The 15,527-nt window shown below is 41.4% G+C and overlaps 1 protein-coding gene across 1 annotated transcript in view; it reads right to left on the bottom strand.

Annotated features, from left to right (window-relative positions):
- Positions 1–15,527, bottom strand: part of LOC124553251 (plasma membrane calcium-transporting ATPase 2-like) — a 631,526-nt gene that overhangs the window by 537,300 nt on the left and 78,699 nt on the right. The window lies entirely within an intron of this gene.

The raw sequence follows: 15,527 nt of genomic DNA, 5'->3' as shown, positions 1-15,527 counted from the left end.
CCTGATGTCACCCAATGGTAATCATCTGGGATGCATTAATGTGTGCAGTCACACTACACTGTGAAATGTAATAACCAATGCCAAGTAATATTTGTAACTTATCTGTTCAGTTTCTGCATGGTCTTTTGGTTTTGTATACACAGAGGTTATAATTAAACTTTTGCTAGTTGAGAGGGCTCCCACGAAAATCTAGTGATGGTAGAACAATGAAACTTTATGGAAACATTTGTAATGACATGTAAGAGAAATAATGAATATAAACCATTGTTAGAAACCCATTTTGATTTCCACATGAGAGGGTAGCAATTTGTTAATTTCATACAATGTTAATGTCCAGAGATGTGCAAAATAGTTCATTAAAAGTATTTAAATTCAAAATACAAATTGTTAGTGAACATTTTACATGTCAATAGTTAGTGAACATGTTACATGCCATTTATTTCACTGATTTTGACACCAATAAATGTTCAAATATTTCATCTTTCATGTTCCACTTATGTGGCCTCATTATTAGTACATCAAAGGAAAATAGTCCTTCAACAGGACCAGAACTTGTTAAACAAGTATTGTATTTAAGGATTTTTTTTTTTTTTTTTTTTTTTTTTTTACATGTCTATATCTGTGCAAGGAATCCAAACTATTGTCATTATCTTTCAAATATTTTTGTGTTTCTAAATTATTGTAGTGCAGCCACTATCACTGACTACTAAAGAATCAGAGTCCTCAACAATTGTATAATAAGATCCAATCTTTTTTTTTTTTTTTATCAGAATGTTGCAAGTTCTTCCCATCATCTTCTTCTTGTTTCATCTTACACACTTCTGAGGTAAACAGTTCCTAAACACATTCTCTGCTAGCCTTCAGTGTCCAATTGAATTTAAAAAATGGATAATATATGGGTGCTAACATGCCATCTTTTGCTTTTGGTTCCTCTCATTTATAGAATCTCTCTAATTGCCTATTAAGACTTTCTTTAATAACTTCTAGCGGCAAATCATAGAATGTCAGTTTATCCTTTGCAAGCTTTTTAACATTCTGTGAATTCTCATTACTTCTGGTAGAAGACATTCCTTCATTCAGAGTATCTTTGACTGCAAATAGATCTGGAGCAAAATTATAGTATGAATTCCATCATGTTGGACATGGGAAAGCAGGTATTTTTCCAGTTGATTTTACAAATGTTTCAAGAGCTTTAGGAGAGCTTGAACACAGATTCCAAAGTGTTTGACATTTTGACACGGCTGCATCTTAAACTTTTTTGTATGAATGACTGAGATCTAGCCCTATACATATCTTTTGAAGCTATTATTAAATGTAATGTGTGTGTCATTGCTCCCCCTTTCATTCAATTCCTTTGGCATTATCAGGTGATTTCAGTATGCCTTACATCAAACAAACAACAATGGTAAACATATAATGTGTACTCAAGTCTTACTACCTTTTCTAATATTTAGAGTCAAGGTCATATTCACAAGATAGGTATACCTTCAGCACTTATTGTGCAGCTGTAACTACTGTGAAACTACTTTTGTTTAAATAAATGACTCATTCAATGAAGGTAAACACAAAGTATGAAATTTTTTAAAAATCAAGAGAAGCATTACGCATGTTACAAATATGAAATATCTATATGGTAAGTATTTCAAATAACACAGAAAATACTTTTTGAAGCAGCCAACAAGGCCTTTGTCAAAAAAACGACCCCCCCCCCCCCCCCCCACACACACACACACACACACACACACACGTGACCACAGTCTCTGGCAGCGGAAGCCAGACAAGAGCAGCAGTGCATGATGCAGGTTTGAGGTGGGCGATGGTGAAGTGCTTCTGGGGAGCATGAAGGAATAAGGTGGAGAGAGGACGGGACAGGACAGGGCAGGCAGGTGGAGTCGGGAGGTTAGATGGGTGGTGGGGGAGGCAGGTGTGGGGTGGGGGGTGGGGAGGTAGAGAGCATATTTAGCAGGAGATGAGATAAGTAAAAAGACTGGGTACATAGGTGGAATATTGGGCCATGTAGTGCTGGAATGGGAACAGGGAAGGGGCTAGGCGTAGGGGGTAGGGGGTGTGGGGGGGGGGGGGGGGGGAGCGTATTTAACAGAAAAGGAGAGAAGTAAACAGACTGGGTACATAGGTGGAATATTGGGCTATGTAATGCTGGAATGGGAACAGGGAAGGAGTTAGATAATAAAGGACGATGGCTAATGAAGATTAAGGTCAGGAGGGTTACAGGGACATAGGATATGTTGCAGTGAGAGTTCACACCTGCACAATTCAAAAAAGTCGATGTTGATGGAAAGGATCCAGATGGCACAGGCTGAGGAGCAGTCATTGAAATAAAGTACACCACGTTGAGTGGAGGGCTCAGAAACAGGGTGATCCAGTTGTTTCTTGGCCACGGTTTGTCTGTAGCCATTTGTGTGGACAGACAGCTCATTGGTTGTCATGCCCATGTAGAATACAGCACAATGGTTGCAGCTTAGGTTGTAGATCACATGACTGGTTTCACTGGTAGCCCTGCCTTTGACAGGACAGATGATGTTTGTGACCGGACTGGAGGTGGAGGGAGGATGTATGGGACAGGTCTTGCATCTAGGATCTAGGTCTATTACAGTAATATGAGCCACGAGGCAAGGGGTTCAGAGCAGGCTTTGTGTAGTAATGGACAAGGATATTGTGTAGGTTTGGTGGGTGGAAGAATACCACTGTGGTATCCCAACCACCTCCTTAGGCCCACCCAGTTGCCTCTCCCATCATGCACTGCTGCTCATAGTCTGGCTTCAGCTGCCAGAGATTGTGGTCATCTGTGTGTGAGTTTTGTGTGATAGTCTTTTTGTTGTGCCTATCTGTGAATCAGCATCTCTGCTATATGGTGACTAGCAACTAACCTTTTCATAATTTTGTTACATTCCATACAAAATTTTTCATTGTTTGTTAAAAATAGATATTCTGCATTCAGTTTTTTTTTTTCATTTCAAACACATGTATTTTGCATAAGTCACATCTCTGTTTATGTTCCAGGTTTCAATGTGATGACCCTCTGCATTAACAACAGCCTAGAACTGCACTAGAGATATTATCTCATGTTTGTTTGCAGCACTTTTTGAACAGCAAACTATGGAGTGTTCAGCTGTAGTGGCACAGATTGAGTGCTGCTTGAAGATCACACACAGTGTCCAGCTTTCTCAGCAATGGCAACAGTAACTCTTCAACAATTTGTGGCACAATTGGCTGTTGGCCTCTTGTAGGACCAATTCCCAAACTATCAGCTAATTTGAACTTCTGAACCGTGTCCTTCAACCCTGGTGCAGAAAGAAGACCTCTTCACATTCCTTTAATGCACATTGATACTTGCAAATAGCAACAGGGCTGTTGCTATTTCTATCATTTTGATAAAACAGCTTTGAACTAAAGACCTGCTCACCTTGTCCAGATCTATGTTGACTGACTGCAACTATAATAGACACTGATGCTTGGTTTTTACCACTACGGCACCATACCAGCACTGACACCTCATGGCAAGTCCTGACACTAACACTATTAACAACACAAATCCTGCACCGTCTGAACATCATTCCTATAAAGCTGAGCACCTGTACAGTAAGTAGTTCTCCATATACACTGACTCAAGCAGCAAAAGTTTAATGATAAGTACCCTGTAGATAATATCCATTCTATTATTTTTTGGAGAACTTTCATCCACTTAAAACTAGAATATAGTAACTGGCTAATAATTCTCATCCAAAAATGATTTTTTTTGAAAGATTTTATGATGCCTTCAGCTGCCATTCTCTTGATTTTATGTATGACGGTAAAATTTTGGCCTTAGGCCATTTTCAAGTATCTAGAATGAAAGCATTATACATTGGATACATTAGTGACACGTGATTTTGATGTAGGAACAAGTCATACCTGTAGATATACCAGGCGCATTATAACTTACTTTATGGATGATTTTTAGTAGTAAATTACATATTGTATGTCATTGCACTACAACCCCATGTTATAATCATAAAATAAATCCAAGATTTTTTATGCTATTTTAAGAGCACAGTACTTTCGAGCAGTTGTTGCAAAGATCTTATATATAATGGCCATGTTTTAAAGTTCTTAACACTAAGAAGATAATAATTGTTTTACAGAAATTTGTTACTTTACCAGAATATGCTTTTGTTCTCAATTACATTTAATTATTGCTCATCATTGGTGATTGTATACAATTTCTTTAAAATAACCTATAAATAATTGTTCTTTTATTGTGGGAGCATGTCATTTTTGAATTTTGAATAGTTGTTATAAACATCTTATATATGAAATCCATCACAGTACTCTAACGAAACAGCACTGAAAACTACTAGAGTTAAGTAAAAAGTGCTTTATGGTTGCATCATGTTTCTCATTAAAGTCATATTTATTAATGAGTGTACCGATGATTTTACACTTTATGGTTCTGTAATGCTTCATCATAGAACTGGTAGAACATTGTCTAGGAATTTCCCATTTCCCAGGTATTTTTGCTCATTTAAATCCCTGTCTGACTGATCTTTCAGATGAAAATCAAACAATGGAAAATCCAGGATTGAATGTAACAATACCAGAGAAGGACAGTTGCTACTCACCATATAGCGGAGATGCTGAGTCGCGACAGGGACAACAAAAAGATTCACACAATTATAGCTTTCAGCCACTAAGGCCTTTGTCAGCAGTAGACACACACACACACACACACACACACACACACACACACACACACACACACACACACACACACACAAACAAACAAAAACACAACTTGCACATACGTCTGCAGTCTCAGAGAACTGAAACCACACTGTGAGCAGTGCATGATGGGAGTGGCGACTGGGTGGAGGTAAGGAGGAGGCTGGGGCAGGGAGGGGGAGGGGTAGTATTTATTTATTTATTTATTTATTTCATGTTCCGTAGATCTTGTATTGTGAGCACATCACATGAGGTGTGGAACAAGTCAAACGTACAAAACAACAAACATACAAAAAGATACAAAACAGTCTTCATTAAATATATAAAAAATGTTCTACATAACTGCATATAGTTAATACAAAGTTTAGAGGAAAAACAGACATTGTACAAATAACAGCAGATTTCTTTGAATGTTAATACAAAATTTCATGTTTTAATTTGGAGAAAAATTGCAAGCACATTTCTTTGTTAACAAGATGGATAATTCTATGCTATTTCCCTTTTTGCATCATAAATCTCTTCTAATGTATAAACAGACATATTTAACAAATATTCCTTTAGTTTTGCTTTAAAATGAGATTCATTTTCTCTTAAACATTTTATCTGGTCAGAGAAATGGTTAAAAATTTTTGTTCCTGACCATTTGACACTTCTCTGAACAACTGTCAGGTTCTTAAGTTCACAATGAGGATTTTCTTTCCCTCTTGTATTATATTTGTGATAGTTCTTATTTGACGGAAATTGTGCAGGGTTCTTAATTACAAAACATATCAGCGAATATATGTACTGGGATACAGTGATCATTATTTGCAGCTTTTTGAAAAGGTTACGGCATGATGTCCTAGGGGGGTACTCTGCACATAATTCTAATAGCCCTTTTCTGGGCCACAAAAATTTTCATTGCCAAAGCTAAATTTCCCCAGAAGATCATTCCGTAACACATAACGGAGTGAAAATACCCATAGTATGCGGACTTCATAGTGGTTAAATCTCCAATGGAAGACGTCATTCTGATAGCATACATAGCCGTCATTCTGATAGCATACATAGCCGAGCTCAATTTTCTTAGGGTCTGTTGTATATGGAAGGACCAGTTCATTTTGCTATCAATATGTACTCCAAGAAATTTAGACACATCCATTCTTTCTATTGGTTGGTTTCCACATGTTACATTTATTTCTCTCACTTTTTTTGTTTTTGTATGGAACTGGATAAAATTTGTCTTACTTGAGTTCAGAGAGAGACCATTAACACTGAACCAGCTAATCACTTCAGAGAGTATGTTGTTAACTGACTCCTCGAAATTAACATCTGATTTTCCACTCATGAAGATGGTGGTATCGTCAGCAAAAAGAGTAAATTTGCAAGGCAGGCTTGCACACAATGGTAAATCATTTATAAACATCAAAAACAACAGTGGCCCCAGAATTGAGCCTTGAGGCACACCACAACTAATAGAAGTCCATTCAGACTGAGCGGAGGTATCCCTTGACTCATCTGAGCTGTTTAAAATTACTTTCTGTTTTCTTTCCTGAAGATAAGATTGCAGCCAGTTACCTGCGACACCGCTTATTCCAAGTAGTTTGGCTTTTTGCATGAGAATGTGGTGATCTACACAATCAAATGCCTTTGATAAGTCACAGAAAACACCAATTCCTATCATATTTTGATTTAGACATTCAATTACTTCATTTGTAAGTGCATACACTGCATCCTCAGTTGAACAGCCCCGTTGAAAGCCAAACTGGCTCTTGTTGATAAGTCTGTTCATTATGAGGTGTTCAGTAATTTTAGTGTGCATTAATTTTTCTAGAATTTTAGGGAAGGCTGTTAACAGTGAAATAGGGTGGTAGTTAGTGAGCTCAGCTCTATCAACCTTCTTGTGTAGGGGCTTCACAATGGCATACTTGAGTCTTTCAGGAAAAATGTCTTGTTGAAATGGAAGCATCAGAAATATGGCACAGAATATCAATAATCCATATACATGAAAATTTCAATAAATTATTGGATACATTATCTACTCCTGCAGAGTTCTTACACTTTAAACACCAGATGACTGTTTGAATTTCCTTTACAGTGATAGGATTAATGTACATTTCTGGTATTATGTTGGAGTATGCATCCTGACATAAAGTCATAGCTTCCTCAGCAGAGGGCCTACAGTCAATTTGTTGGATTACTGACAGGAAATGTTTGTTAAAAATTTCAGCCACACATTTTTGATTTTCTATTAAGTTACCCCCATGCCTGATTTTTAGGTCATCTGTGTCACTTATTTTTGTCTTTGTCTCACTTTTTATAATGTTCCAAATTGTTTTCATTTTATTATTAGGTTTATCTATTTTCTCCTTATAGAAAAGGGCTTTTGACTTCTGTATTACTTTCTTTAAAATTTTGTAGTACCATCTATAATGATTCTATTTTTGTGCATCATTAGTTGTGGGAGTGGCAGACAGTGAAGTGTTGCAGTTTACACGGAGAGCAGAAGATAAGGTGTGGAGGGGGAAGGGGGTAAGTAGCGGAAATAAAAAGAAATTTAAATACTGGGTGTGGTGGTGAAATGACAGCTGTGTAGTGCTGTAATGGGAACAAGAAGGGGGCTGGATGGGAGAGGACAGTGACTGACGAAGGTTGAGGCCAGGAGGGTTACCGGAACGCAGGATGTATTGCAGGGAAAGTTTCCACCTGCGCAATTCAGAAAAGCTGGTGTTGGTGGGAAGGATCCATATGGCACAGGCTGTGAAGCAGTTATTGAGATGAGGGATATCATGTTTGGCAACGTGTTCAGCGACAGGGTGGTCCACTTTTTTTTTTTGGCCACAGTTTGTAGGTGGCCGTTCATGGGGACAGACAGCTTGTTGGTTGTCATGCTTACATAGAATGCAGCACAGTGGTTGCAGCTTAGCTAGTACATCATATGACTGAATTCACAGGTAGCCCTGCCTTTGATGGGATAGGTGATGTTAGTGACTGGACTAGAGTAGGCGGTGGTAGGAGGATGTATGGGACAGGTCTTGCATCTAGGTCTATTACAGGGGTATGAGCAATGAGGAAAGGGATTGGGAGCAGGGATTGCATAAGGATGGACGAGTATATTGTGTAGGTTTGGTGGACGGTGGAATACCACAGTAGGAGGGGTGGGAAGGATAGTGGGCAGGATATTTCTCATTTCAGGGCCTGACGAGGGGTAATCTAAACCCTGGTGGAGAATGTAGTTCAGTTGCTCCAGTCCCAGATGGTACTGAGCTATGAGGGGAATGCTCCTCTGTGGCCAGACTGTGGGACTTCAGGAGGTGGTGGGAGACTCTCCTGGCCTTGGCCTTCGTTAGTCACTGTCTTCACCCATCCAGCCCCCTCCCTGTTCCCATTACAGCACTACACAGATGTCTTTTCACGGCCACACCCAGTTTTTTGTTTTCTTTTTATTTCTCTCCTTTCTGCTACTTACCCCCTCTCCTCTCCACACCTTCTCTCCTGCCCTCTATCTAAACTGCAACACTTCACTGTCCACCACTCCCACCGTACTATTCTTCCCCCTCCCCACCCCAGCCTCCTCCTTACCCCCACCCAGTCGCCAATCCCATCACACACTGGTGCTGCTGCTCGCAGTGTGGGTTCAGTTCTCTGAGACTGCAGATGTGTGTGCAAGTTGTGCTTGTGTGAGAGTGTGTGTGCGTGTGTATATGTGTGTGTCTACTGCTAATAAAGGCCTTAATGGGCGAAAGCTATAATTGTGTGAATCTTTTTGTTGTGCCTATTGCGACTCAGCATCTCTGCTTCTGATCTTTTAGATACAAATTTCAATTTCTTCCATTACATCCATGATTTTTCCTTTCTGTAACTCATGTAATATTTGAAGTGAACTATCTATATTAGATATTTTGTGGTTGGTATCTTTGAAGTGTACAGCAAATCTGGATGGATTATTGTTGCTTATTGTAATGTGTTCTTTAAATTGTGTACTAACTTTTCTTCTTGTCTGCCCAATATAAAATTTTGGGCATTCTTCACAGTTACTTTTGTAGATTCCCGATTGCGAAAACGGTTCTGATTATGTGGCATGTTCTCAATAATCGTTGTAGATCATTAGTGGTTCTGTTATTTGTGTATAATTTTGTTTTCTAGAAACACTGAGTAATTTTGTGGGAAATAGTAGCTAGGTATGAAGGGCTTATTTCAATAGAAGTACAAGTCCATTACCTCCACTTTTCTGTCTGTGATGCTTCTGAAATTCATGGACGAAACAAACAGAAAGACAGGTTCATCTGTAGCAAGAAGCCATATGCTCGAATATTTCTGGTATCTCAACTGCACATTTTTCAGCGCACATTTAACTTTTGGACCCTGTATCTCAGAATGGACTTGTACCACTATTGAAATAAGCCCTTCATATGGCCATACAAGAACTTTATTTTTCTGAAGTTTGTGTTTGTCTCTGGTTAAAGTTATTTCTTCTATGGGATTGGTATGTGTTTGATTGGTTTTCTTTTTGAATAATGTGACTACTAAGTTCTAGAGATAACCATTGTCTATAGTTACATTTCAGAGAAGATCTAGTTATTTGTCAATTTTTGCTCTTTTAGTGGAGAGTTGTTTAGTCTGTAACATCTCTGGCACAGAGTGCCCTATCTTTGACTCTGACCTCTTTGAACTGTTCTTGTTCTACGTCTCTTGGCACGCAACTTGTGTACTGCCATGTTTTGTTCTTCTTGCTTTGTGTCTAATAAATGCATTTACGATATTTAAAGTGTGTTATTACCGACCAGCAATACATGATAACCACAGTGATGACCCTGACAACGTTATTTTCTGCTTTTCTTCATCATTAACAGACTTTGTCTGCCAGCTCACATTGTTTCGGAACAATGTATCAACCAATGTCTTGCGGTGTAGTGCCACGCATCCTGTTAACTGCGTTTGTGACCATGAGTGGTCAAGTGTACCTAATGCGTGTTTGGTTAAAAGTGAACAATTATTTATGCCCAGCCACCTAACCTTAACTGTCCCAACATAACCACCGTCAAGTGTGACAGCTCAACAACGGCCACAACACGGACCGTGCATGTTGCCTAGTGACATCGTGGATGATCACCCAGTTAAGGATGTTGTGGTTTACACCTCAGCTATGCAGTCTCCTTCGGTTTGGTTTGATGTGCTGACAAAGTTCCATAACTGTGATTCGAACATTGCTATGCACGGAGTTGCACAGTCTTATATGCCTAGTGTCGCAGCACTCCTCCCTGCCCCTCCCCCGCATGCCGTCTCAATGACGCCAATCGCCTCAGCCGTGCCAGTTTCCGCGACCATCGCTCTATGGTTACATTTTGCAAAAACAGACATAATGTCTTATGGGATAACAGCAATCAGTGATTTTATAATGTTACTTAAAATCCGTCTTGATTGCAAATTTCTATTCATATGACCGGTTTCGGTTCATTCAGACGTAGCATGTGAAAGTTGCTGGTTTTGGACGGGTTACTCCTGTAACTGAAATATCAGATCTGAAGATGGTTCTGAATGAACCGAAACTGGTCATATGAATAAAAATTTGCAATCAAGATGGATTTTAAGTAACAGCTCTATGGTTACACCATGACCGTCTTCTGCTTGCTTTCGCAACAGCACCGACCATTCTGCCCGCTCCGGTTACCATGTCAGCCCCTCCCCCGTGGCAGTACTGCAACTGCCTTCCACCCGCTGTTGCAATGGCTCCGGCCATTACACTCACACTGTGATCATTCTCAGGTCTACAGTTGGGACACACCATGCCACCTTTTGCACCCGCATACTCGACACCGTGTTCTACATGTGGCCACATTTCTTCATGGCGCCTTTTGTCTGACGCCGCACTTCTCACTTCAGCGGCGCGATGCCTCTACGCCACTGACTTGTCATCGGTCACTTGCTTTCCTTTCGACATCAGCGCCGACGTCAGTGATATCCTGGCCAAGCACGCAGGCAAAATAATTTCACCTGCTAACCTCACTTTGATAGCTGCTTATCATACTACTATTGTGGTCCTTGGCTCCATCACGATCACCCTTCTCTTGGACTTTCCACGTCACCAACATGGATGATCCTGTGTTTGGGTTGGACTTTCTACACCATTACAAACTTTCACCAGACCTGTAGGCCTCGTTCTACTGTTCCATGCTCAAATGAGTTCAGCATGACTTCGCTCTCCGCCTCCTTGGCTAGGCTTTCCATAAGAGCATCTCTGTTCAAGCGTATTACTACACAGCTCTCTGATTTGTCGGACGTGCACACACAAATCGATGAGCTCCGCACCCAGAATGATGTGTTACGCACCTGCATTGCCTCTGCCTCTGCTGAACTGTCACACACACGGCATATGATATGTTGCCTATCTGCAGAACTGCATCAAGACGAACAAACTTGTGCACCTACTGTGTCTTCTCACCAAATTGCTCCTGTGCTGAGCATTCCTCTGCCTGCTACAGTTTTTGCATCGCTGCCGCTGAATCTCCAGGATAAACCTGCTCGTGCTATGCCGGATTCCTCACACCACGCAGCTACTGCACCTCGCCTTTCTTCATCGACTACAGCCAACCCCCTGACTAAGCTGCCCAGATCCATCAACGTCAGTGAACTGATGTTTCATCTGGATCCCCTCTCTTGTCAACCTCCCTTCGCGAGTATCGGCCATCAGTAATCGCACATGTCATGGGATTTGCGCCACAGATGGCCCACCTGTACACTATAAGACCAGGTGCCTTAACGCTTCAAAACTTCTGCATGCCATGGAAATCATTTAGGATCAGTTGACTTCGAGCATGCTCCATCCCTCCAATAGCAATTGGTCTTCACGTATTCATTTGTTCCTTACGCATGTGCGGGGAGTACAGGTCCCTTAACACTCGCACCATTATAGATAGCTACCCCATTCCTCACATCCAGGATTTCACGCAATTACTACATGGTTCTAAGTTTTTTCTCTGGTTTAGATTGTTCCAATCGTCACACTCTTTGGCTTATTTGAATACTGCTATGAGCCTTATGGATTGAAAAGTGCTACGCAGATGTGGCAGCAGTTCATTGATTCCATTTTGCTACCTCTGTCATTTGCTTACACTCACTTAGATGATATACTGATGTGTCAGCACTCTTCCGATGCATGCTATATTTGCAGCATGGAGAATGTTGTGGTAGACTACCTATCACGCATCTGCATGCTAACCACACCGTTGAACTTAGAAGAGCTCGCCCGACATCAAGCCGAAAACAACAATATACAGCAATTAATTTCAGACAATGAGTCATCGCTCTCTGTCCAACCCCATATCCTACACTGGTCGACAATCCCAGTCCTTTGCGACATCTCCACAGGCACTCCCCGCCCCATGCTCCCTACCGCTCTATGGCACGGAGTCTTTACTGTTTTGCACAGCTTGGCTCACACTGGAACACAAGCCACGACAAGGCTGGTTACTGAGCACCTCGTCTGGCCCAGCGTGAAGCACAGCTGCCATACTTGGAACCGCGTGTGCATACCATGTCAGCATAGCAAGGACGGCAAGCATGCTCAACTGCCATTAGGCAAGTTTGACGTTCCAAGAGGGTGCCTTCGCCACGACCACATCAACGTCGTCGGTCCCCTCCCTCCTTCCTAGGAGTACAGATACATCTTATCGATCATCGACCGCAAAACCTGCTGGGTCGAGGCGGTCCCTCTTGTTGACATCACAGCCGAGACCATCACTCGTTCTTTTGTATCTGCGTGGGTTGTTCAGTTCACACACAACTCACAACTGACCAGGGATGACAGTGAGTCCGTCCCCTGCACGACTGTGAATTCTGCAGTGTTGCTAAATTTCACACCATGGCCTACAACCTGCAGGCGATTGGCCTGGTTGAATGGTAGCACTGCACTCTCAAGGCCGCACTTATGTGCCGTGGCAGCTTATGGTCCGAGGCCCTCCCCTGGGTCCTGCTGGGCACCTGCTGGGCAAATAAAGAGGACTTGAACGCGTAGCTCACTGCGATTCTACATGGCGAGCCCCTCCTCCTTCCGGCAGAGTTCGTGGAGGACTCACCGTCAGCCAATACTATGGTGTCTTCCAGTTCTGGTTAAATGGGTTCATGTGCATGTCACATGCCTCCACACCCCCCTGCTCTGCCCTCATTCCACCCCACCTGTGTTCATCCACAAGGACATTGCATCATATGAATTTGTGATGCGGTGCGATAATTCCGTGCAAGCGGCCTTGCAACCACCTTATTTGGGCCCTCACCACATGTTACGTCGAGGTGTAAACACGTTCATAATTCATCTCCATGGATGACCACAGACAGTGTCTATCAATTGCCTGATACCGGCATGGTCACTCTCTGATCCGCGTTCTGATGCTTCTGATCTGCCTTCCGTCGCTGCCACTACGCCTCCTGACGCCACTGACCTGCCTTCGACTGATGTCTCTTGGCCTACACAGCAGTTGGCCGCACAAGACTCTTGAAGCGCAGTTTCTGATGTGCCTATTTCACGCACTGGCTGCCGTCTACAACCGCTGCGCTGGCATGATGATTAAGACTTCAAGCGATGGAGCTTAACCTCTGCTGTGCTCTGCACTACTGGAAGGGGGGTGGGGCATCTGTGGCGTCTCTGGTGCAGAGCACCCTACCTTTCACTCTGACCTCTTTGAACTGTTGTTGTTCTACGTCTCTTGGCACTCAACTTGTGTACTGCTATGCTTAGTTCTTTTTGCTTCGTGTCTAATATATACATTTACGATATTTACAGTGTGTTATTACCAACCAGCATTACATGATAACCACAAGTCTTTGTAACATATAATGAAAAAACTGAGCTTGTGTGCTCTAGGGTGGCACGACTGGTTATGGATAATTATGTCTGTTGCTGTTGGTTTACAAAAAATATCGAATGTGTTCAGATTTTTTGTTTGAAATTTTTAAATCCAGAAAGTTTATGCTCTTATTTTTTTCTTTTCCCATAGTGAAATTAATTTTTGGATGCAAACTGTTAAATTGGAAGTGTATGGCATTACACTCATCAATTGTGCCGTTGAACAGGATTAAAATATCAATAATAGAGGGAAACATTCCACGTGGGAAAAATATATCTAAAAAGAAAGATGATGAAACTTACCAAACAAAAGCGCTGGCAGGTCGATAGACACACAAACAAACACAAACATACACACAAAATTCTAGCTTTCGCAACCAATGGTTGCCTCGTCAGGAAAGAGGGAAGGAGAAGGAAAGACAAAAGGATATGGGTTTTAAGGGAGAGGGTAAGGAGTCATTCCAATCCCGGGAGCGGAAAGACTTACCTTAGTATACCTGTCCTTTTTTCCCCCTAAGGTAAGTCTTTCCGCTCCCGGGATTGGAATGACTCCTTACCCTCTCCCTTAAAGCCCATATCCTTTTGTCTTTCCTTCTCCTTCCCTCTTTCCTGACGAGGCAACCATTGGTTGCGAAAGCTAGAATTTTGTGTGTATGTTTGTGTTTGTTTGTGTGTCTATCGACCTGCCAGCACTTTTGTTTGGTAAGTTTCATCATCTTTCTTTTTATATATATATATATATATATATATATATATATATATATATATATATATATATATATATATATATATAGCAATAAAGGATTTTTTTGGTTGTGTGAATTACAGAAAGGGAAAATTACAGATGTAATGGAAGAAATTGAAATTTACATACATCTAAATGATCAGTCAGATAGAGCAGTCAGAGAGTAAAGTGACCTGTGAAATGGGAAATTCCTGGACAACTTTCATTAGTACTGTTTCTTAGGGCACTATGATATAGACACACACATAGTAAAAACACAGATGATGTGACTTACCGAATGAAAGTGCTGGCAGGTCAATAGACACACAAACAAACACAAACATACACATGAAATTCAAGTTTTCGCAACTAACTACTGCCTGATCAGGAAAGAGGGAAGGAGAGGGAAAGACGAAAGGATGTGGGTTTTAAGGGAGAGGGTAAGGAGTCATTCCAATCCCGGGAGCGGAAAGACTTACCTTAGGGGGAAAAAAGGGGTATACTCTTGCACGCACACACACACACACACACACACACACACACACACACACACACACACACACACATCCATCCGCACATACACAGACACAAGCAGACATTTGTAAAGGCCTTTACAAATGTCTGCTTGTGTCTGTGTATGTGCGGATGGATGTGTGTGTGTGTGTGTGTGTGTGTGTGTGTGTGTGTGTGTGTGTGTGTGTGTGTGGGCGCGCGCGCGCGAGCGAGAGCGAGAGTGTATACCCCTTTTTCCCCCTAAGGTAAGTCTTTCCGCTCCCGGGATTGGAATGACTCCTTACCCTCTCCCTTAAAACCCACATCCTTTCGTCTTTCCCTCTCCTTCCCTCTTTCCTGATGAGGCAACAGTTTGTTGCGAAAGCTTGAATTTCATGTGTATGTTTGTGTTTGTTTGTGTGTCTATCGACCTGCCAGCACTTTCGTTCGGTAAGTCACATCATCTGTGTTTTTAGATATATTTTTCCCACGTGGAATGTTTGTAACATGCCCCTAAAATAGCATACGACATCTTGAGATTTATTTTATGAGCATAAGATGAATTTATAGGAGCAATGACTTACAAGGCATAATTTACTACTAAAAATCATCCATAAAGTAAGTTATAATGCAGCCAATACATCTAGAGATATCACTTATTCCTACATCAAAATCACAAGTGTCACTTATGTATCTAATGCACAATGCTTCCATTCTAGATACTTGAAAATGGCCTAAGGCTGTAATTGTACAATCATACATAAAATAAAG

The sequence above is a fragment of the Schistocerca americana genome, chromosome 11 (assembly GCF_021461395.2).
Source record: "Schistocerca americana isolate TAMUIC-IGC-003095 chromosome 11, iqSchAmer2.1, whole genome shotgun sequence".
Lineage (NCBI taxonomy): Eukaryota > Metazoa > Arthropoda > Insecta > Orthoptera > Acrididae > Schistocerca > Schistocerca americana.
This window is presented reverse-complemented; position numbering and strand designations above follow the sequence as displayed.